A 25,386-nucleotide genomic window follows, 5' to 3' on the forward strand; every position below is an offset into this window, starting at 1 on the left:
TTTTGACTGAGATTTCAGTAGGTATTTTCATCTTGTTTCTCAGTTGTCCATAAATCAGTCCCTAACCATCTGAAAACCTGGATATGGTGCTCTCCAAGGAGATAGAATCTGGATTTAAGCCTTTTAGTTACAGCAAAGATTTTTCCCTTTCACTTGAGTAATGTTCCAGCTGCTATTCTAAAGGTCAGCACCTCAACTAAAAGTACCCACATTGTAAATTAGGATAATAAGTCCTGTTCAGTTCTTTAAAAGAGGAGAGTACAGGTATGCTAGCATTGGAGAGATTAGTTCTCAAGTGGTTAAATATGTCTCCCTAAATTCCTGAATAATGCTGTTAGGATGAAGGAGTCGCAGATGGTTTCTGTCCCTAAAACGATGCTCTGGGCTATTCTCGATGGCTCTTCAAGTAGTTTTTCCCCTCTTTGCTCTGCATGCTGTTCTCTCGTATTCTGTCCAAAAGTGTTCAGCTTTCCCACTTGCAAGGGAACAGAAATATCTTTCTAAATTTTGGATTACACCCCTAATTTTACTGTTGGATTTGTTTCTCAATGTAGTTATTAAATAGTGATAAGTTTTTTCAGGAAAGTGAACAAATGGAATCACCATTGTATTTACTATGCCAGAAATAACCTAGAAGAGCCGAGACTTTATTTCATTCATTTCTGCCTTCTCTCCCACATTTTTTTTCATATTTTTTAAAAGCCATCAACAAAACTTTTAGTCTCATTTTGTATGTGAGATGCTGTTGAGATGCTGATGGACTGTTTAGATGCAGGAGAAACTCCCATCAAGAAACAGGAAATTTTGACAGTTGATTTTTCTAACTAGTTTGCTCACTTTTTCAGAAATATGTAAAGTTTCTAATTTTTTTTTGTCCAGCAGGCTGTTTATGCTGCTAATAAATTAACAGAGAAAGCACTACTATACTCATCCAGGCTGAAACAGGCTTCCTATTTTTATATAAGAAAATGCACTTTTTCTTCACCTTTTAGGGTATAAACTGCAAAGGTATGCAAAATAATCCAACAAGTTATGCAAAAAATTGAAACAAAAAAAGGTTAAAAACCTATCTATTCTTTATACAATACAAGAGATATGATGCAACACCAGATACTTGGAATTCATTTATGAATATTTACCCACTACTACCCACTACTACTTTTGAATATTTACCTACCAATTTGCAGAGGACTAGTGTGGGTCCAAATAACTCTCTACATGCAAATAAAACTGGTCAAAAAATTAGAAATTGTTGTACTGTATATAGAAAAAGTCATAGAGGAACATAAAAATAAAAAAGTACAACATAAAGGCAGTTTTAACTTGATTGTTTTGGAGCAAGATATATTGGTTTGACTAAGCAGAATTGACTAAAGCTGTGTATTCAGTCTACAAATTCATGCACTTTAATAAGCACGGTAGGTCTTTCAGTCTCTATCAAGAGCAGAAATTAAATCGGTTTCAGATACAGTATGGAAAAATAAGTCATGTATGTGTCATACTTCTTTATATCCCAGCATATGTATGTCATGTCATGTCATTTAAAAAAAAAAAATGTAGACCTCTGTAATCAGAACTGTGTTAAGGTATGTAATAGAATTCATATGTAGCTTTAAAGGTAAAGGGAGAAGAAAATTACACAGGTATCGTTTATACCATGGGAAATGCCAGTTTCTAGCCCAGGACTGTACCCAAAGAAGAGACAGGTAAAATAGGGAAATCCATTTAAGGTATAAAAGGAACAAGATGCTGAAAATATTCGGTCTAAATGGCTAACATAATTTAAGCTGGAAAGTTGTGTCATTAAAAATTCTTCAGGCTAGGTCAAAAGTTGGGTAAATTACAGGGACAAGCTAAAGAATGGCTGAGCTTCTACTTCTCACAGCTAAGAAATGCATTTGCTCATTTTTGTACTTTTGAAATTTTATCTCATTATCTAAGGTTATGTAACTCAGGGATGTAACAGAAAAATTGATTATATGACTCTTCCTATGGATTTGGCAATACCTGTAATTCAGGTTCTGAGTAGTTGAAGCAGATGGCTGAGCCTTGAAAGACTAAAGATATTCATGGCACAACTGGATGCTCTTCTATTGAACTTCATTGATCTTAATTCTAAAAGCTGGGAATGCAACTCACTAAAGGTAGAAGAGATGGCCTAAATTAGAGTATCAGAGGATAATTCTTCAGTGTAATTCTTGTCCAGAGCCCAGATTCCCTATAAGCAAACACTGCTTTGCAGTTCATTATTTCTCTCTTTTTGATTTCTAATTCAGCTAAATTCCATAGCACTGCACACAAGATCTTACGCATGCTTTTACTTATAATTGCAATTTTTAAAATTTGTACTTAATGGAGTTTTTTCCTTACTTTTAGAAATGCTATTCTTCTAATTTTAATATATTAAAACTTCTAAACGTTTTCCAGTAATACTATATGTGTGCTCTCTAGGTATTGTAAATGATTCATTCAAGGCAAATATATGTTACAGCTAATGTGCAGTAAAATTACAAGTATTTATCTAACTTTGAAAAGTATTAAGGCTACTTAATCTTTGAGTGACATCAGTATGGACCCAATTAGCACAGTTTTCAGCCACTTCATAATTCAAAAGAATGTGATCATTCAGCTGTAAGCATATTTGACAGGGACTCCATAGTCATGAAGGTAAAAGCTTGCCAGATCACCCAGTAGGATGGAGAAGCTGTCATTCTCTCATCAGTGCTGTTGAATACTAATGTCAAGGTCAGAAGAGTGTAATTTTAGGCTGCCAAAGTATTGTTGAATTTGATCTCCTAGCAATGTTTAAAAAGAAAGTAACAGCATAAAAATTTATATACAACTTTGATACAATAGCTACAAAGTTACAGGTGCTCCCCCACTGCAAATGTTCCAAGTGCTTTGATTGGCACTTTCTTACGCATTTTTTTCCTAACAGTAACATTTTCTTTAAATATCATACTCCTTGTCTAACATAAAAATTACAACTGATATGTATTTTACAAATTCTGCATGTAATTTTAAATGCTGATGTGAGAGACTTTGTGTTCAAAACATATCACAATTAGAGAGAAGATTTGGATGTAAAAATATCTGAGTGCTTATTTTAGGTAACAAATTGTCAGATATAATAAAATGATAGATTTGTCTTGACTCACAGTTCTCATTTACATAGCATGACCATGCTAAATGGAGATTCCTACTGCGGGCTCCATCTAATAAACACATATAAACTGGATGAACCACGTTGTCCTCAAAGTATCTTCTGAGTCATAGAAGGAGGAGAGGCAACGACTGCAGATTTCAACGAGGCATATTTCTCCTAAAAATTAGGAGAAAACAGTTTCACAGTGAGAACAGTTAAAAATTGCAGTAGGCTGTTGAGACGCTAATAATTTTTTATCCTTGGAGATACTCAGAACCCAGTTTAGTGTTTATTCACAAGATGTCTTAAGCAACCAGACCTAAACTGTCTCTGCTCTGTGTAGGTTCAGCTTGATGACCTCCAGACTTGCATTCTTCCTTCCAACCTGCAGTATTGCATCGCTTTCTCATTTCCATTTTGATAAAACAGTTGTTTATGTAATTTACATAATATTTTTAAAGGTATGAAATAAGAACATAATTTTGAAAATACTTGGAAGCTCCTGTAATCCTTAGGTTTTGAAAGATATTTAGACACTTGAAAGTCACCCCTTTTGTGAAAGAGTGAATCTCTCTTCCATGTCACACTTCAGGAAGCTGAGCTTGAATTCTCAAGTTGGCACTGCATCCTTGCTCCTACCAACAGCTATTTGTTATTAATGGCTTCACTTGCTCCTCTATCCAAATAGAAGAGTCCCCAAATGAATGAGTTAAATCTATGCATTTATACTGTTACAGTAGTTTATTTTTTTTATTTATTTTTTTTATTTTATTTATACTGTTACAGTAGTTTATTTTTTTTACATAAATTTGGTTGCTGAACTTTCTTAACAGAGAAGATACAGGAAAACAAAATAAAGCAACCTCATATTTTCATATAAAGTAGGTAGCTTCTTTTTTTTTTTTTTTTTTTTTAGTTCACTTTTGGGTTTATATTTAAGGGCTTTTTGGCTTTGATTGATTTTACATTACATGAATATGTCAATGAGCACTGGCAAAAAAATTGCCTCAGTAGGATTGCTTTTCGGATCCAGAAACATCTTTGAAAGATGTCTAAAATGACATGTTTGCAGTAAAATATACATGGCCGGGTGAACTTTTCTAGTCTTATCTTGCGCCTCAGTAATTTTAAAACAGAAACCAAGCCTTTGTTCTGATAAACTAGACATCTTTCTAAAATATATTTATTAAAATGAAATATTCAAAAATTCCAAAGAGCAAGTATACATACAGTAAATGTGTTCTTTTTCTCCTGTGCATGGTTAACTTTCATTCATATTAATGTGGTTACGAACATGCTTCAAGCAGAGAAGACTATAATTTTTAAAACCTGTCTACTGAAAATTTGGTTTGGTTAAATTTATGTTGTCTTTTTACTACAGGAGGGAAAATTATTTTTTGTAAGTTAATGTTTCTTTTGAGTTTAACTCTTTTATGAATATCTTCATCTCTGAATTCACTAGTGGATTTTTTTAGAAATACTTTAGAGCCTTGAGATTATTTGAGAAAGGATAACTGTATAGCATTTTCATAATTAAAGTATCTTTTTTTAGTGATATTCTGAATATTGGATAGGGATCAAGGTAATTGTCAGTGACAATCACTCTATCAGACAGACACATTTTCAGATGATTTGTGAGACAGTCTCGGAAGTATGTTTGTAACAGCCAATGCATATGTGATACTGCTTTCAAATGTATTTAGATGTTTAGATGAGTTGAGGGATAAGAAAACTATGGCTCTAAGGACTTTGTTTTGTTGAAAATCTAATAGAATTTCTATTTCCACATACTTTCAATTTACATTATCTTAATAGAATTCTGTAATTACTCTAAATTCCTTATTTTCTGCAGTAAAGCTCTATTGTACAAAGAAGTGACTTCATAAAAGTCTGGCACCATGCAGTGGCCTTTTTTTAGTTCAAGAATCCTAGCTGATCTCAGAAATGGTGATACTCCAGAGTAAGGAATTTATTATAGTAACTTAGAAGTATACCTCATTTGTATCAATTAAATGCTTTCATTCTTAAAGTGGTTATTAATAAAATAATCTCTGTACTGAATAAAAATATATATGTACAATTATTGTAGTGTAAATTCTGAAATATTCCCATTTTCATGCCATTTTCACACTCTGTGAATGAAATACTTTTACAGAGTGCATGATAGTAAGCTGTTTGTACATTTTAATGGTTAAAAACATGTCCTGGAACTCTATGGTACATGTCTGAAATCTATGGCATATATGCATTTCCTTTATGAATCTAGTTAGGGGTGCACATGTCTATCTTAAACATTTGTGTAAATGCAGAGAGTGTTCACTGTTCAAATATGTTTCCATATATTTAGCTCGCCTTTTCGTTGCCTTGGGAAAGAAGTCTGATTTAAGTTTCTATTCTGGTTTTAGAGATTAACATGTATCATAAAAATTTCATTGATTTCAGTTTGTTTTCAGTAATTTAAGCTTGCTGTTACCTTTCTGAAAATCTGAGGTGGTTAAACATACAGCATGGATGATGCGTACCGTGACCCCTTGGCACAGAACAACTGGTAGTGGCTGTTTATATGTGCAATAAAATCGTGATCAATCTCTGACACTTACTACAGACTTCCTGCTGCTTAGAAATGTGTACTGTAATAGCATTTGTATGTTTTCTGCTCCCTTAAGAGTTCAGTATGCTGCTTCACAGGAGCAAAGAAAATTAGAAATAACATCACAGACAGTGTGATAGGAATAAATAAAGTAGCAATTTGTAAACTCTTCCAGACAGATCTTTACATATAAATGCAGGAATGTCTATGTGTAGCTATAATGTAAATATAACTTCAGTAGGGATTATGTTTATCTGTTGTGTGTATAAACACAGTTATTTCATTTTATACATTACTCTTTAAGTTGTAAGAACCTGACCTTTTTCTCTCTTACCAATAACTAGACCACAAGAGACACCACTTAGTACGGCAGTTGAAGCTGAAATTAATATCTTTAAATTTTAGGAAGCTGGTTTGGGGTTTTTTTTCCTATTTTAAGTGTTTGAGTTGGAAGACTAAAATTCATTAATCATTTTGTGAAAGATAAATTTCTGAATTTTAATAGGACAATAATCAGTAAAAATGATGAGATTGTCATTGATTTTACCTTTTTATTGTGGCAGAGAGTTAATAGTTTCCTGAGCTGTGTAAACGTAAAGAAAACCAGTTGTAGAGGCCATGCAACTATTTTATCAGTTTAGAAGAACAGCAAAAAACCAAACCACCATATTCTAGCATCAGTACAAATTAAACTACAGGAACCATGTGTAAAGTTCCCATATTCAATGCAGAATCACCTACTTTTCTTGACATTTCACTGAGATACAAAGCTGATTATATGGACTGTAGAAAAACATGTAATTCTTTACTTAATTCTTTTAAATAGAATGATTAATTTCTGTTCTTACTAATAGGTTATATCTGAAATCCTGATAAAATTTGAGTTACTGAAAGCTTCAATTTGTTTTTAATGGGTAGAGGATTTACTTATGTGACATATAACATGGGTGTCTAAGGAATCTCTAATGATTCTATCTAGTTTCATATCCAGTCTGAAATCTGTGGGTGTTTGTGGGGAAGAATTTTATATTCGTGGTGCAGGTAAAGAGCTGTTACAAGGCTATATGCACCATTTTTTCTTACCTTTTGGTCCCATAATTGCCCTTTTTTTTCCTTCAGCTATTCTTTGAAAGTTATATCTGTTTAAATCCATAGAAAATTTAAAGTACGTGCACAAAATACCATTCCAAGGTATTATGTCAGTATTTTAGTTGTAAATAAGTGTTAAGCCAAAAAAGTTAGCTCCTGTAATTATGACATAGGCATTATGAATAGGCATACAATTTTAAACTGAATAAGCTTTTTAAGTATAGACAATGTTCCTGTAGTAATTCCTTCGTGCAATTTATTTTAGTCAGTATACACTGTGCTCCAGTGAGGTACACAAAAAGAGCCATTTAGGGAAAATATTTAATACTTTCTCCATCCTAATAGTGTGATTTCTATGCAACTGAAGTTTAAAAAGGGGCTTAGTTTCATTGCTAAAGAGAACTTTGTACAGGGAGTCTCCTCTTGGGTTTCTCCCTTTTTTAATCTCCCTTTGAATGCCATGCTTCATAAAACTGTGCAATTACCATATTCTCAAACCTAAAAATTAAAATTATCAAAATATGAAATATTAACTAACTTCTAGTAACTAACAATTTAACTGCGTGAATCCAGTACACACAGAATCATAGAGTAGGTTGGAGAAGACCTCCAAGATCACCATGCCAACCAAACGGTATCACAAAGTTCCACATCCAGTCTTTTTTGATCACTTCCAGGCATGGCGACTTTACACTTCCTTGGGGAGTGCATTCCAATGCTTGAACATCCTTTCTGTGAAGAATTTTGTCTCTTAGATCCAACCTGAACCTTTCCCAGTGCCACTAAGAAGCTATTTCCCCTTGTCCTGTCACTGGTTGCTGCTAGAAGAGGCTGATCCCCAGCTCACTATAATCTTCTTTCAGGGAGTTGAAGAGACCAGTAAGATCTCCCTTGAGCCTTCTTTTCTCCAGGCTGAACAACCACAGTTCCTTATGTTTCAGACCCTTCACCAGCTTCATTACCCTTCTCTGGACCCACTCCAGCCCCTCAGTGTCTTTCTTGTACTGAGGGGCCCAGGACCAGACACAGCACTCGAGTTACAATCTCACCAGTGCCAAGTACAGAGGGACAATCACTGCCCTGGTCCTTCTGGCATGACTATTTCCAGTATGAGCCAGGATGCCCTTGGCCTTCTTGGCCACCTGGGCCCACTGCTGGTTCATGTTCAGCTGGCTGCCAACCAGCACCCCCAGATCCTTTTCCACCAGGCCTCTTTCCAGACACTCCTCCCCAAGCCTGTACTGTTGTATAAAGACAAATGTTCCCTAAACTGTACAGTAATCTTCCTGTTTCTCTGCAGTACACTGTGTAATAGTCATTTACAAATAAAAGTAAATAAAACCCTAAATAAATACATCATAATATAAATACATCATAATATAATATTTTATTTCCCCCTGCAAAGATTATAATTGATTAAATCTTCACAAGTAGGATCAGCAGTGGGAAAAGGTGTGTTTCTGCTGCAGGTTTTTTTTGCTGAAGACCCAAATGCATGGCATACATTTAAAGAAATGTGAAACTGTTGCAGGTACCCTACCAGAGGAATTTTAATTAAAAAAAAACAAAAAACAAAACACCAAAACACCACTACCACCAAAAAAAACCAAAAGAACAAGAAGAAAAAAAAAAAAAAAAACCCTCATGGATTTAATAAAGTAATTTTTGCTACAGTACTTTCAATGCTGGATATGGTACCAATTTTTTGTCAATTGAGCAGTGTATGTGTAGTTAACAGGCACCATCTTTTATATTTCTGGGAGCTAGTTCACAAATCCTAGGCTTCTAGTTCCTTTTAGTTTAGTTTAGTGGCTTTTTTCTGTGCTAATTTAGTTTTACCATTTATATTGTAGTTTGTAAGGCTGTTTTCCACTCCCTTTTCCATCCTAAGTTAAGGAAAAAAATGCTTAGGTACTGGTAAAGTCTCTGAACACTGAGTTTCTCTGTTTTGATCCTACTCAGCTCTTCATGTCTTGGAGGCGGGTTATTATTTGTCTGTTTTAATCTTCTGATGAATATCTTCAAGTTCTGAGAGATAATAATGAAGGAGAATCCAGGGTCATATATTATCAAAATATTTAGACATAAAATGAACGTACATAAAATTAAAGTTTGTGGTCATTACTAGGAATTTTACCAAGGCCTTAAAAGGTATTGTATCAGCAGATAGATTATAAGGCTAAAGGAAAAAAGGCCCTAATATTTGCTTTACTAAAGGAAGCAAAGGCATGCACCTTCACTATTAGATGTATACAGCCCATGGGCAATCATTTGATTATTCATGTGAAAGTCATATTCATTCCTTGTTCCTATACATTTGGAGTACTTCCTAACTCCTATTGTTTTCCAGTCATGCCTTATGAGGAAGAGGAAGTTGCCCTTTTCTGATACAAGCCTAATTATTGTCATCCCTGATTGATCATGTCCTGCTCTTACTTAAGTGTTATGCATTCTGGAGAGGCTCCTATAGTGAAACAGCCATACATTCCCATCTTGCCTTTGTTTTATTTATTAAGTAACACTTACAAAGTGCCTTGTACCATTGCACTTTAGCACTGATTTCCGTGCTATTAGGGAGTAGGAGGTTGCTCATGGTAACAAATATCTCTTGGCTTAAAATGCGTATAAGGTGACTGTGAGTGGAGACGGTACCTGAAGTTTGCACCTGCTAATATAAGGTTATCAAATTAAAATGTTCATGTCTCTTAATAGCTTTTACTTACAACTGTTTCAAGAAACACAGTGAAATTCTTCCAAAGTGCATTATTTGCACTTGCAGCAGTGTGTCTACTTGAATGAATTAACCATAAATATGTAACTACAGTTAATTTAAAAGCAACAAACTTAGATGAAAGTAACAAAATAGTTAAATCTAGAATTAATTTGTGAACTGAATTAAAGAAGTGAATCAGGCCCACTTCATTCAATGAAAAGCTATTAAAAAATAATCAGCTCACATGTTCAGGGGGAAGGCAAATCTCACTTGAACCTGCATCTCCTCTTCTTTCCTGCAAGTGCCTTAATTGTAACACCTTCAGACATTGCCTTTGTTGGTGTATTTCTATGCAATATATAAATATTCATTAGAATAATAATTAGAACTTGGGTTTCCCAAGTAAATTGCTTCAACAAACAGGGAATAGAATAATTTTTACTGTCTCTGGCTCATTGAGTATTTGAATATTTATTAAAAGTAATAAAAAGTTTCATCTGGAGAGACAGAAACGTACTTATCAACAAACTGCCTTCAGTAATATAGCTAAGAGAGTTCCCAGAATTATACAGCCTTCAGGTAAACTTGAAGATTTCCATATAATTGCTGATTGTTCAAAGACCTCTGTTATTAAGCAAAAAGTGAGGAACACATTACTGAAATCTCTTTTTTCTCCTTGTTTTCTGTGTTCAGTATCAGTGTTAAAGTTTCCCAGGTCAACAAAAGAAATGAGAAAGAGGAAAAAAAAAAAGTTCATTTGATTTTCTTTCAGATGTCACTCACAAATGAAGGATTTTTAAAATCATTTGCACCATCCCCTAGTCTAATTTTTGCTAATAGATATTGGCTTCCCTAGTTCTTTGTAGGGAATATTCCTCTACCGAGTGAAAAACACAGCATATATTAAGTTGGAAAATTTAAGGGACCAGGTAATAGAAGGCATCTTATATATTGCCACAGCACAAGAAATTAGCATCACAAGCTTTTAAACTTTTAAAATTGATTTTAACATTATGGCTGGCCTTTCAAAAGTAGGGACTGTTGTCAGATCATTTTTATCCTACAGTATTCTTATCCCTTGTTATTTAACATAGTTTAGGCCAGGTGTAATGTCAGGAAACTGCATAAAGCAGTTTCTTTTTTTCTATAGCTTTTTAGACCAAGGTAAGATCAGGTACATGGTAGGGGTTTACTTTATTTGTAACCCTTATAATTTTGGGGTTGAGTTATAGATGGAACTTGGTGTAGCCCTTTGAAGATATAAACACCCACATGATTATGTACTTGATCAACAAGCAATAGAGAAAACTCAAAGATGGAAAAAGACAAGAGGACAAAGAGGATTTTGTATTTTTGAACATATTTATTGTACATTTTACCTTTCTATAGGTACAGTAATTGGAAAGGTGACTTCTGATAGCTCATGGGTCATATACATAAAAACAATGGTTGCAACTCAGTCAAAAATCTGGCAAAGTCTTTCCTTTGACAGGAAGAGACATTCTTCCCTAAAAAATGTAAATGTTTTCCATAACAAAAGTAAAAGTATGCGTAGTTACAGAGTAACATTCAAAAGCACTTTTAAAGTCCTAAAGGAGAAAAATATCTGTAAAGATGATTAATGATTATCAGGCATAAAATAAGTGTTTTTAAGCTCTGTCAACTCTGCTTTTCTAATGAGGTCTTAACTGCTCCCCAACTAAAGCCTTTATCCAAGCTGTGTTTTGTATTTCATTTAATCAATGCTTTGTATAGAGACAGTTACCATCATCATAACCTTTCAGTTCCTGTGTTTTGGCATCGCACAGATTTTGTATGCAATTTGGGGGCTCAAGGGAAGCACATTTAACTGAAATGTCCAAGTACAATTTATTGTGTGATGTAGGGTTATAGAACTCCTCTCTAACTTGCTTATTGTTGCAAAGAGAGCCTTTGTAATTACTAGGGGATTATGGCAGAATATGAAAGACCTTGAAAGCGGCTTTCATGAAGATCAGGAATGTGTTCTGCACAACCTCTGAAACAATCAGCTGGAGTAGTGAAGCAGAAGTATATTAAAATGCAAAGAGTTCACTGAAAAGGTCCTGATAGAAACACCCAATTAAAGAAATAAAAACTGATATTTAAGATTGTGAAAGATTCCCAATTTGGTTTGAAAAAAGACCCTTAGGAGAACTGGAAATGAGATGGCAATACAAATACAATGGCTTTTTCCTCTTTTTTCTCAGCAACAAAAGTAACAAAATTTGAGTTTAATGGTAGATAATTAAGAATAATGGAATGGAAGTTAGTTGTACTGGTACACTGCCTAAATTAATATGCAAGATTAAGAGACCAATAACCCAGGAACAATTGAGTTTCTTTTTTTTTATACCTATAAATTAGTGAAAAATTTTGGATAAGAGTATGGTGCAGTGTAGCACCAAGCTCTCTTATTATATTAGTTTTCACTTCTTAATTAGCTTTTTTAATGTCATTTCTTTTTTTAGTCACAAAGAATCACTGTATAGTTTTTTAACTAATTTCTAACCAAAAAAGCCTGCATATTTTTATACTGAGATGTACATTTTACTTTGTCTTTTTCTATTTCAGAGTTAAAAAAACAACAAATATGTGCTAAAAATAGTCTGCCTAAGTGTTGTTGTGATTTTTGTTGGTGTGTGGGGCTTTTACTTCTGATAAAATCTTGTACCCGATCCTGATCATGAGGGATTCAGCCATAAACTTTCTTTTCTGTGACAGAAGCTGCATTTCCTTGTATTGAATGTTTTTTTTCTCAGCAATGCTGAAGTTGAAGCAAGTTTAGGTGAATTATTATTCAGTAGTGAGCAGGTAGGAAAATCATACAGTAATTTTGGAAAATTACATCTGTAAATTTAACTAATACAGTTGTAAACTGATTTTTCTTACAGAAGTAATAACCAAAACCTGAATCTTTTTTTGGTTTGCTTACATATTGAATACATTAAGATGTCACTCTATGAGTATTTCTGAGTAACATAATGAGAAACATTTTTTGTTTTGGTTTGCTTGGGGTTTTTTTCTACTATTTGATCCATAATATATTAAAAAATATTTGAAGCCCTCTTGGCAATAATCTTCTTTTGTGAAATACTTGTTGTATAGTTGAAACACAAAATTCTACAAATGTTTCAGGTTATCCTTTATGTGAAAGTACTTTTAGATGACTGTGTACTTATCAGCAGCCTGGTATAATAGCCAATAAAATCCAAATAACAATTCCCACTATTTACCGACACTGACACCTGCTCCAGCCATTGGTCATAAGAGGATGAGCTTCCCCATAATACCTACTGTTTCTCATTGAATCATTATCCCATGAATATATCTGAGATAAAACCAACATTAGTGTTATTAGCGTACATCACATATCAATAATTCTTCATTTTACATTACAGGTCTAAAATACTCTTATAAATCAGATTTACATTAAGATTATTTTATTTTTATTAGAGTCAGTTGAAAATTAGGAATTTCCAACACTAAAACTTTATTCCCCCTCCGCTAAGATATTTAACTAAAAAATGTATGAACCTCTTTACTGGAAAAAATGTTTCACTTTTTTGGAAATGCTGGGGGAGAATGTAACATGGGAATCATAAAAAGTTAGACTTCCCACGAGAAGCAAAATCTATGCAAATGAGCATGTTCATTGGCAAAAAGCTAGATTAAAAAAACATAATTTACTGTTGTTGTTAGCTGGCAAATTTGAAAATATTTTATTATTTTTGCATGCACTCATACTGTGAAAAAAAGTGCTATGTGAAAGCAGCAGCATATTCTTACCGCCTTGTTAAGAACTAAATAGTGACTGTGTGTGCTTTTAGAGACCAGCAGGCAATAATACTGTGTAGAAGTGGCCTAAGAATGAATATTTCTGAATATGTAACTTGTATGTATTAGGCAAATTGAATTATTGGAGTAATTGTAATAAGCTGAAAATGTTTCTTTATCCAAAGCTGTGCTCTGTTTTTAGTTTAACATTTCAACTTCACCAACCTTTTCCTGTTGAAACCCACTTTGTGTTTGAAAGATTTACATGCAGTTAATTGTCATTGATACCCCTGGAATTTCTGAATGCTGTCAGAAAAACATGAAAGTTTTTGGAGACAAATATTGACAATGAAAGAAAAATAAGATTTAAATACTGTAAGTGAATTATGCTTTGTTCAAATATAAACAACAACAAAGATCTTTATCTAATATTCAGGTAAGTAAATGAAATCTCAGATCAGTGTTGATGGCAAGTACTCAGGAATTCAGGTTTACTTTTCTGTTATTCAATAAAATGATTAAGTTTCTCATAAAACAGACTCAAATATGTGTTTGGAGGCACTATATAATAAATGAACTATAAAATACTTCATTAAAATAGGAGGCTTACAACCATGATATAAGAAATTGGAAGATACTTGTTCCAGACAAATTATACTAAATTATTTTTTGTCCAGATGTGATGTCCAAAAAAAAAAAAAAAGAAAAAAGCATGATCATTTCTTTCTCATAAAAAGTCTGATGAATATACCCTGCACAATTTGAAATGTTAAGCAAGCTTCTACTGTAATATTTCCATCTCATCCCACAGAATTTTAGAATGTAATCCATAGAATTCCTAAGTAGCAGTTAATCCTAACTCCACAAGAATTAGTCTGTATCTGCACACTATGTGTACAGGGCAGCTTCATACATGCAAAAAAATTTAATCTAATTAACGATTTTATTGCACATATAAACAGTCACTACCAGTCTAATCTGAGCCTGCAAGGAAGACAATGTGGTTTTGCATTAACTCTCTGAATATAATTCTAGTGAATAAATTGATCACTAACAATTTTAAAAGCTGTCAAAATTCAGACTGACTTTGTAATGGATTTATTTTTTGTTTGTTTTGCAAACAGGAATAGATTCACAAAACTAGTAGTGAAGAGATAGCAACTGTTTCTCCATCTTCCCCTCTCCACCCACTCACCTCTACCCGCACCAAGTTGAAGATCTCACCATATGTTTTTTAATGCAATAACTCCTATAAATAGGAGACTAGGTTTCAACCCCTTACCCCTGACTGAGATTTAAACCTTTATTTTCTACCTTCCAGAGGAATCACCTAACCACTGCAGTGGTGTGCTCTCACCTGAACTATTTGAGCTGCTTCTTTGACCGAGCTGTGTGCCTCCCAAGTGAATTCTTTAACCGCCGGACCAAAGAGTCATTCTCTCTCTTTGACTCAGTATTTAAATAATCCATGCAGAACAGCTTTTTCCGTGGGGATCGAGAGAAGCCAATTATAGATTTCTCACTGGTTTAAGAACTCTTTTGGGAAAGTGAAAATGTGGGTTCAAGAATGTGCAGACAAGGTCTTGAACCTGATTGTCCCACATTGTATATCAGATGAGGCCCTAACCGCAGAGCTATTGAATAAGTGAAGAGAGGGGGGATTCTCTTTACTTCCATGAATGATTTACAAAGAGCGTGTAAGCCTAATCTTTCATTTCCAGTTCTCTAGTTTTGTGTTTAAATAGCTTCTACAGATTTGCCTATGTCTCTGGCAAGTATACAGATTAATGATTGGAGAAAATTGCTACTTTTGGGGATGTAGAAGGATAATTCCTCCCCACATTTTTTGTTCCTAAATATTTCCTGAATACTTATGTCAGTTCCAAATGAAATCAAAGTATGGTTTTCTTTGTCACTAAATGCATCATTTTAGTTGAATTGCAAGTATTGTAGAGGAGGAGGAAGATGACTGAATTTTTTTTCCAATTCCTTTTTTGTTAAAGCAACTAACTGAAGATTATTTACATAATACTTGAAGCCCTCCTGCATATACTTCCATGTTTCCTAAAACTTCTTAATTCAAGAACCTGTACTGAGCTGAACTAGCATGGTTATATTAAGAAGGAGTAGTCGAACTTGCTGGCCACAAGTGCTTATTTCAATTCACACACAAAGATCAATACAAAAGAAATACTGCCCACTTATGAAATCTGAGTCATTTTTCTCTACTTTTTATGTTGCCAGCAGATGTGAGGAAAAGCCAGAACAAAGTATAGGTTTTGGGGTTTTTTTTGATGAGGAAAAAAACAAGCTAGCAAAATCTTACCTGCAAAGGTTAGCTGTTGATCTCTTGCAGGAAAATGTCTCAGTAGTAGTACAGATACAGAATAAGTTGTAAAATGTTGCAGATTTTTACAGAGTCACACAAAAGGTTTGCTGGTACCAATTGTGAAACCCGGAGTTCCTGAGTCTTAATTTAGTAAATGATTTTCAGCACAGTAGGTGAGCTGACTGGCAGTGGCAACCAGATGCAAAGTTAACAGAAACTGAGGAGGTAGGTGAATGTACTGGAGGGATCATAAAGCGAATTTTTTGCAGTGATTTTTTTTCCTTCCCCCCACTCCCCCCACCAATTTCTTTCAGGACATGCTTCAGTTTTCTCAGCATGTGTCTCTCAAGATTTCACACAGTTAACTTCCACCTGGTACACAGTTTGTATTCTGTATCAAATCCATCTCTTCCAACCTCCATCATGCACTGTCATTGTTCAGGTAAAACCTTCTTCAATGACATTTGCCACCTGAAAATGTTTGCTTGCTTCATTTTGTATCAGAACCCTAAAATTGATATTCAGGAACTTCAGGGCTTGTGTTGTGGGTGTTATGGGGCCTTAAGTATTTCTCTGGTTTTGTAGCATTTAACAGATAAAGCTATTCTCCAATTAAATGAGTGAGGCTTTCCAAAATAAGTTTCCAATCCCATAAATATTTAGCAGTTGGAATAATAATATTCAGTACTTGAGTTAGATAACTTCGTTTGTGGACAACTTTAGTTGAAGTACTTAGATCTTTATTTTCTGTGAAATAATGCTTAGGTTCTACAGGATGTACATTCACTTTAAAAAATGTTCAAACAGTAAATTATTTAGGTCTCAAACAAGAAAGTGGGAATATATGAAAAATGCAACTTTAATAAAATATTTCTAACTAGACCTTTTTAAGTGGTTTATATAAAGCAGACAAATATTCACCCTTTCTAGAACTGATATACTGCAGTTAAAATGATGGCATATTTTTCTTTTGTACTTGCACTTTCTTTATTTTTCCTATAAAAGTGGGGCAAAATCCACGTTCACCTTGAGTGTAGAACTGAATCTTTCTATTACATGTTTCCTGCCTGGATGTCACACTAAGGCCACTTAAGTCACTTCAGTACCAGTCAGAGATGTTCAGAAACACTTCTTCTGAGTACTTTAATTGTTCATCAAAACCTAACCCTTTGAACATTGCTTTAAGGCATTTTGGCTCTGCTGTTGAGTCACTGAAGCAAAATTGGAGCATCTGGATGCAGTGTCAAAATAGCCCAGGGAGCTCCAGTGCAGCACCCAAGTGGATAATCTCAACATAGAATACAAACACTGCATTAGCGATTGCCGGAAGGCTACAGTTCATCTTCCTCTGAAATACAGTACAAGAAAAGTTACAGGATGATACTTTTTCTTTGTATCTTCTGTTGTGTGAACAAAGAATCAAGCTGTGTTTTGATGTTTTGTCAAGTGTTTGGCAGTATTTTCAGTCCTTGTTTGCCCTACTAATCCACTGATTTTTCTTTTCTTTGGACAAAGCAATGAATGTTTTTTACAGTTTATGCTGTATTAGATATGTTAGAGCAAAAGAAGGAATCCAGTTGATGATGTTGCCTTTGAAGCAAAGTAATGAATCAAAGTAGAGGAAGAATAAGTATAATATTTTAGTTGCCTATTAGTACTATTGCATTTAATTATACTCCCTTTACTTGTACATAAAATTTCTATAATTCTGTGGCCTATGTGAAATTATATTTCTTTTGCTTTGTTTGTTTTCACAGATGGCAGCAAAATTGCATTCCATTGATTGAAAAGAGCATTGTAAGTAACTTTTTGTTTCTCCTGTTGAATTAGGCATCACATTTTATTTTTCTGAATCCACTAAAATTTTATCTTGTGGATAAAACTGTGTTCTTCTTTGAAAACTGGTGAACAATTAATATACTGTCAGAGCTCGTGAGACATCTGGCATGTGGCAACAGATACAATTCCCAAGCCAGATTTCTTTTGCCATCGGCAAGAATAGTTTATGTAAGGCTTAGGCCAACAGGTCAAGAAATATAAATGCAGAAGCATGCTAAACATACCACCTGACATCAGGCTTTGCCTAGAACATGGTTGATCTGTAAAGTGCACGCCAGAATGAATACTGGAGTGCAAAACTGGGGCACAGCAGCATATACAGTCTGTTTCCTGACTTCCTATTTTTCTGACCATGCATTTAGGATTTTATTCTTATATGTGTATAAGTGAAACTAAATATGATCAGAAGCATAAGACTGATTTGAAGATTTACTATTTTTGTTTGATTCAGATAATGCATTCAGATTTTATTATATGTTATATGTGCATAGAAGCCAAACATACAGTAAAATAATTAGTTGTTCAATGATACTAAAAAAACCTCTGCTAAACATTCTGCTCCACACTACTATTCAAGCTATTCACACTACTCTTCCAAATACATTAACAAAATATATTCCATTTGGAACATGTCAAGTAAATGGGTAACACTTTTTCTAGCATGTCTAGCTGCCATTAATGTAGTTAGTATTCATTGTAATTACACTCATCATAATGAATTCATTTAGTATTAATGTGAATATTATACAACTTTTTAGACACTCCATTATAATTCAGCAATAATTAATGTACATATTAAATGAAGTGTTACTACTTAATTCTATGATAAAACCATGTTGTTTCACTTGAAAAGCTTTAGAGGAAGTTTTGTTTAATCTCATTGGTATTCCAATTGTTGCCAGGAGATATTCTTCAATGGCAAAGGGCAATTCTCATTGGGAGACTTGTTAGCTTTTCAGAGAGATTCCATGTTTGCACTTGTCTACTGATTCACTTATGGGACACTAGCATTTGAAGAAAGGTACTTCATGGACATGATAATGCAAAAAACTCATTGAACTATCCTAAAAGCATGAACAATTTCTAACATTTCAGATATTATCCAATAAAAATGCCTGTGTTTGTAAGTTGAAGTCCTGTAGCACTTATATTTTATCATTGTTCTTCCCTTCTACCTTCCAAGAGTAATCCAAAACTGAGAAGCAAGTATTTTAAATGTATCAGACATCAACAGGATGAGGTGCCTCAAAGGCATCCATGCCCACTTCAGAGAGTGCCTAAAAGTAATGACATGGGGAAACATAGCAAAAGAAGAATGCCCATATTAGATTAGGCTAAGAATTGTCTGGACAGTGTCCTGTCTCAGGGAAGTGATTATAAGTATATGCCCAGGGAAGGGTAAGAATAGCAACTAGATTTCCCAGCCTCCAGCAGTTTTAGCTGATGAAATTTCATCAGATGTATCTGGTTTCTAAAGATTAAGGTTTTGTTAGATTTTTATTCTGTGAATCTTTTCCCACAAACTTACATAAGTCTTAGAACAGTTATGAGTTGCATTGGTCTACTACCCTGTTCATTTTGTGTATAAAGAACTTTTTTTCTTGTCATTTTGAATGTGATTTCTTCTATCTTAATTTGAATCTACATTGCATTAGATATGACTGAGCTGTCAATTCCCTTTATGCCACCAGTGATTTGTGAGCCTCATCTAGATCCTTCTTTGGAGATCTTCTTTTCAAGAGAAGCATCCTACTCGGATCTCTGTATAGAAGCTGTTCATCTTTGTTGCCCTGTTTTGGATTTTGCGTGCTACTTGTGGCTTTTGAAGTGTGAGAAGTTCTTAGGTGTCTACTATTTCAATATTATTCCCTCCACTTTTCCTTCTTAGTTTCTTACTGAATACCAATACTGAATAGTTGTGCAACTATAGGCTCATTCTCCACAGTGATGTCAACTCCAGGCCCACTATGTTAAATTCCCCTCCTTCCCTCACCCTCTCTTGTGCATCACTTTACATGTATTTGCAGGGCAGGTATTCTGCCATTGCTTTGCCTTGTCACTCAGGCTTGTGAGTACAGAATTTCTGGAATTCTACACTGTCTGTCCTTGTCCTGGCTAACCCAAATAATTTTGATCAGGAACATTTCTTAACAACCCTCATCCCTCTTCCCAGACCATTTATGAGTTGAACAGTACAGGCCCTAGAAAATCTCTTTCAAAAAGTCCAGCAGCAATGTCTCTCAGTTTCAGGAACTGGATTTTTACTTCTAACTCTCTACTACTTGGTTTTTAAAGTCTCAGTTATACATGCCCGCCTTCTTGTCTGCTTACTTTTTATATTAGCCTTTGTTGAGAAACTCTAGGAAAAGCCTTCAGCAAATCCAAGGTAGATGCCTACCAAGCAACTCCAGGCAACCGAATCACTCGCATTCATGTGTCTGTTGAATGATAAAAGCTCTTCAGTAGGTCTACAAAGTAATAAATTCCTTTACAAAAGCCATCTTCACTTGTCCAAAATACAGCATATTTATCAAATGTCCAGTCTTAATTCTGTATTATACTTTATACTAACTTGACCAATATGGACTTCAGTATATTTAAGTCTGACAAAAGATTCTTTTCCTTATTTCTGCTATTTAACTTTTCACTAAAATTTATTTTCACTGCAGTTTACATCTGCTAGTTCCCAGTACCTTTGCAATATTAGGTGAGAGATAAATGCACCCTCACTAGTCAGTAAGATGTATAATTTGTGAATTTCTTATAACTGTTTAGTGAATACTGTCTTTCTAATAATTTGTTACTGTTCGCTCTCTCATCACTTCCTTTCTCCTTCAAGTGGATGTTCCCACTGAGAGTTATTAGGATACATTATTACACAGCAAGCAATCTTTACCTGTAGTTTTACAAAATATGTCAATGTAATGCTAAATAATAAGAATTCAGCTGATCTATGAACTTCTGACTTCACTTCTGCTGATATGTTTGACCTTGGGCTTAACCTATGCACTTCTTTATTGTTCCTCTTCCTGTTGAATTTTACAGATTACATGTAGGCTGGGTATTCTTATTTATTGTTTATCACTAAAATGAATTAAATTTTGGAATAGAGTGGTGCATCAATAAAACAAATGTTAATAGTTATGAAATAGTTGCTCCTATGAGAATCAGAAACTCTTTGGAAGCACCCTAGATTTTAAAAAAAGTTCTTTTATTACTTCAGAAAAATTAAATATTAAAACAAATGGGTTTGTACACTACCTTTTTTCAATTGATGTATTAATAAGGATTTCAACCTCTTTGGTTAAAGTAGACCAGCACAGTCACTGCAAGCACTTCCCATTGTTAAACTCAGCATCTGCCACTTGTGAAGTATTCATGAAATTTTTTGTTCTCTTTTTGTATTGCAATCTTTTCTGTCTTTCCGGTGTTGAAGTATCCTTCTCCCTTTCTCAGGCAAAATCCATTCATCCAGTAGCTAGATTCCTGCTTCTGTATAATGGAGACTGCAGCATTAAACTTTAAATAGTTCAAATCAGGTCTAATCAAGCTCAGATGCATAATGTTTACGTTAACATGTTGAAGGCTTGGTTTACACAAGTAAACCAGATAAGCCTGTTCCCAGTACTACTGCTATTGTTGTATACCTTCCAGATTTCAGTGTCATCGAGCACTTTTCTGTTTAGATATGATCTTAGGCTCTGTGGAGGGCTACTAATTCTTTCTTATAGGCTAGTGATTCTTAAAAGCAGTCTTGTCTACCTTATCATTATTCCATAACATGCCATTACATTTTTTTTTTTTTTTTTTTTTAAATAAGTAATGATCCAAAGTATTCCGCTCCAGTTGCTATTAGGGACTTATGACACTGTTTGCAGAGGTACTGAACTCCAACAGCTATGGCTGAAATGAAAGGGAGGTGTTGATTCAAAATTGTTATAGATATACCATTACTAACACATAAAGCTGGTCAATGTTTTCTAAAATGTTTAAACCTTTCATTCTGGTTTTGCTAAATAGATTTTGCAGACACTCTTGTCTTTTCTTGTGAGGGATAAATTCCGTTTCTGTCTATCTTCAGAAGTGGCAAAAAAGTTTAAAAGTTTCAATGACAAAATTAGCAGCGTTTGAATTTCTTGTTGAAAAAATGCCAATCTTTAGGAACAATTTAATTTATTGTATTTCACACATACTTTGGGGGCATAGTCTGTGTGGTTTGTGTTAATATTTATTTGGTGGCGCAAATAGAAGTGCAATCTAGGCTCACTGCTACGTTTCTGGTATGGACTAGCTTAGACACATAATGAGAAGGCTTTTCTTTTTAATCTGATGTGTTAATGTGTATTTTTTCAGGCAATAATCCTATCTCTCTTATTTTTAAGAGATACACGGTATTTGCTCATCTTGTTTCCGTACGTTCTCAGATTGGCTGTCACAGTAGCATTTGTTCAATTGGTGTATTTTTCTTTCAACTTTTGTGACCTTTTAAAGTCTTTGTTCGTATTCACAGTTTTTCTTTTCATGACTGATACCAAAGTTTCCTTTTCTAAGTATCTTCATGGTGGCTCTTCTGGAGCTGTCCTTGGGGAAAATGGGATTAATTCAGTGTAGATTGGTCTCTCAGTGGTACATCTGGTTCTTCTTTTAAACAGAAAGATGGCAAAATGACTGTGCATGAATACTCATGAGGAGTTTTCTCATGGAAATATATGAATCAAGCTCTTAATCCAAATAAAATATATTTAAACTGTGGTAGTCTTGAATCAATTTAATTTAAAGTAATTTTAAGGAACCAGGTTCTGACTGGGATCCCAGCAAGGAGGATCAGATTGCAAGTTGCATGTTGTGTCCCTGGTGCTTGAGCATTCTTAGGGATTGCGTCCTGTTGCTTTCACTTAAGCCTTACTTTTCAAGATTAGGACCTATCTCAGTAAAGGAATTAAAAAATAAGTGCCTAAAGACACACTTCCTGAGAGATATGCAATATTCCACACTTTAGCCCAGAGCCCTTTTCTGTAGTATTGTTTAAGCTCTCAGAAAAATAGTGTTTACAATGAAAATCGTTAACAACCTTTTACCATGTTTGCTGGCAGGCACTGATTTAATGCTAATGTGGCAGCTAAGATTTTAGTGAGAGACCCTTTTATTTCTCTAAGAGAAGTGTTACACATTCTGAAAACCAGACAGATTTTTCTGGCCAGTGTCTCCTCACATTTGTGCCAGTAGGGATTTGCTGACTAGTCAAATTATCTTTCACAGGATAGCACGTGTCTGTCTTATATAGTAGTGTTTATATTCCTTTTTGACATTTGTCTAAATAGTCATTTTTTTTAAAGAATTAAAACAGACTTTGTTGTTGTTAATAAATGTCTACATAATGTTCCCCCTGAAAACTGCCAGATGTAAAACGCAAGACATCAATTTAGGATGAGCTTGCATTCTAGCAAACCAAATTATATTTTTTACAAAATACATTCACAATTGGCAGTAGACCCTTCTCTGAAAAAAAGAAAAAAAAGAGTGAAAATACAATATTATAACCTCAATAGCATTTTTAATGGTAGAAGAAGTGCTGATACATTGAGGTAAGCTTGGTTGTATTCCAACAGCAACTGGATGAAAAGTGTTGTTTTGCGGTTTTTTTTTTTTCCTAGTAAGGCCTATTTCTATACCTATACATATAATCTGTTATTTAACCATACCTGTGGCCAGACAGGAAGTGTTATCTTTCACACCAGATCTCTACTTTTTATGTAGTTCATCCTAATACAGGTTTTCAGATCTGAAACCTTAATCCTTTTAACTTATATGTAATTTTGTATTTTTTAAGTGCATAACTGTACTTATTTTATGCCTTTGCCATTTCTTTAACCTATGTTGTAGTAGTTTCATATGGTGATAATTGTATATTAGAGGAAATGATGTAGAATATGAGTGGAAGAAAGTGGAAAAAGTGGAAGAAAAATAGTACAATTATATTTCTGACTTTATTGAACAAGAAGTGTAGATTTTCTTCTTGATTTGTGTGCTTCAAAGGTCATGTGTTTGGGTCAAAGCAGAATTTACTAGCAGTGGTTTCTGGGGTTTGGGATCAAAATTCTAAAATCTTCTCTATTTTCCTCACTAGCCTTTAAATGTCTTAATTGAGTTAAATGAACTTTTGGACCGCTTTTATTGTACATCCACCAATCATATTAATGTGTTTCTATTAAAACTGATCAGTTCATTCTCATATTTAGATGTCAGCCAGAAGTCAGTTCTAGGAAGTATACTATACACAGAATTACATGGAGCATTATAGTTAAATATCCCTAGATATTTAGAGGTAGAGCAATTTATTATTGTGAATTAGAATACATTTATATTGTCAAAGTTCTTTCAACTTTAAGACATGCAGATTAAATTTCCCCTTTGAATGAAAACAGAGATTTGGAAGTCCTGTTTTATTTCACCTTAAAATGACTTTTCAGTTAGACAATGATTTATGTGTGACTCTTTTATGATGTTGCAGTTTTACACTTTTCAGAAACATTAAATAATTTTCTGGTTTACTATTTGAGTCAGAGTAGACAGATTATTCCTACTATTTTTACCAGTATCTATATGACATTTTAATTGCTCAAAGCAGTGTCTAAAATCAGTTATCTTGAAAAGTAAGATTAAGTACTCATATCTGTGATAATTGTGAATCAAAACCAGCATGTTTCCTGTGTTTAACCACTCTGCAAGTTTTTCTATTTTGGAATTTTAAGAATTGTTCATTTAGCTAAACATTTTCAATAGAGGTGATGGTAAAAGTAATCCATTTATCTGGGAATGGCTATGGTTCTTCCCTGCTTTTTCAGTTAGGTTTCTCACCAGGAGAGACTAAGAACAAATATTTCATTTGGTATCAGATTCCCCCATTATTAAACTCTTACAGCAGTACTCATCAAATTCCCCCATTACTAAATTATTACAACACTACTAATTCAAGCCCCAGGTCATTATGAAACTGTTGCTTTCACCTTGATGAGATAAGGCATCCTGAGCTATGGATACAGTAAAATTCCTATTGATATTACAGCTTGCTTCCATTATCTGAAAAGCATTTTTTTACACTTATGTTTAGCTTATCTAGTATTGTGATTTGGAAATAAAAAGATCTACCCAAATTTTCAACCAAGGAAACAAATACTGTGACTACAAATATAACCTAGAAAATACCACCCGCTTCCTCAGGCTTGCAGTATTCATACTTGCTCACTGTTTTTTTGTTTCAAGTGATGCATTTGCATCTGAAACTATTAGGATTCAGCTGAAACAGATACTTCCCAGGTGTCCAGTGAATGAGATGTTACTCTGCCACACCTTTCTTAATGCACAGTTGTGTGTTCAAGTATAGCCCTCATTTAGAAGTACTGTGGAGTGGAGTCTACCCTGGGCAAACACTGGAAAATGTAAAACTACCCAGAGGTTTCAAGCTTGCAGCAGCTATTAGTCTTCAAGAAGCTTCTGCCTCAGACTAGAGTACAAAACAAGTGGTTGGCAGTACAGTATTATTTTGCTTTGAGTCCTCCAGCCTAAGTTCATATTTTTTTCTTCCTTGTGTTAAGTAGAGGCATGTATGAGATTTTTGCAGTAGAAAGAAAACAGCATAGAAAAACCTTCTTGCAGTCAGCTTTGCAAACCTCACAGAAAGCTCATTTCTGATGTATGTCATCCTTTCATGCTTCCCCTGTTGAGACTGCTTTAAACAAGTTTCATTTATACTGTAGCAAACTTTCACACCAATTCACAACATAATTAAATTAGACCCAGAAGTTCACTACCCAAGCTAAGTCTGTTTTCAGAGCTATCAAAGGAAAAGTAAAACATTTCAAAGAAAGTTTACTGGCTTTACAACA

Source organism: Coloeus monedula (assembly GCF_965178545.1).
Source record: "Coloeus monedula genome assembly, chromosome: 5".
NCBI classification, from domain to species: Eukaryota; Metazoa; Chordata; class Aves; order Passeriformes; family Corvidae; genus Coloeus; species Coloeus monedula.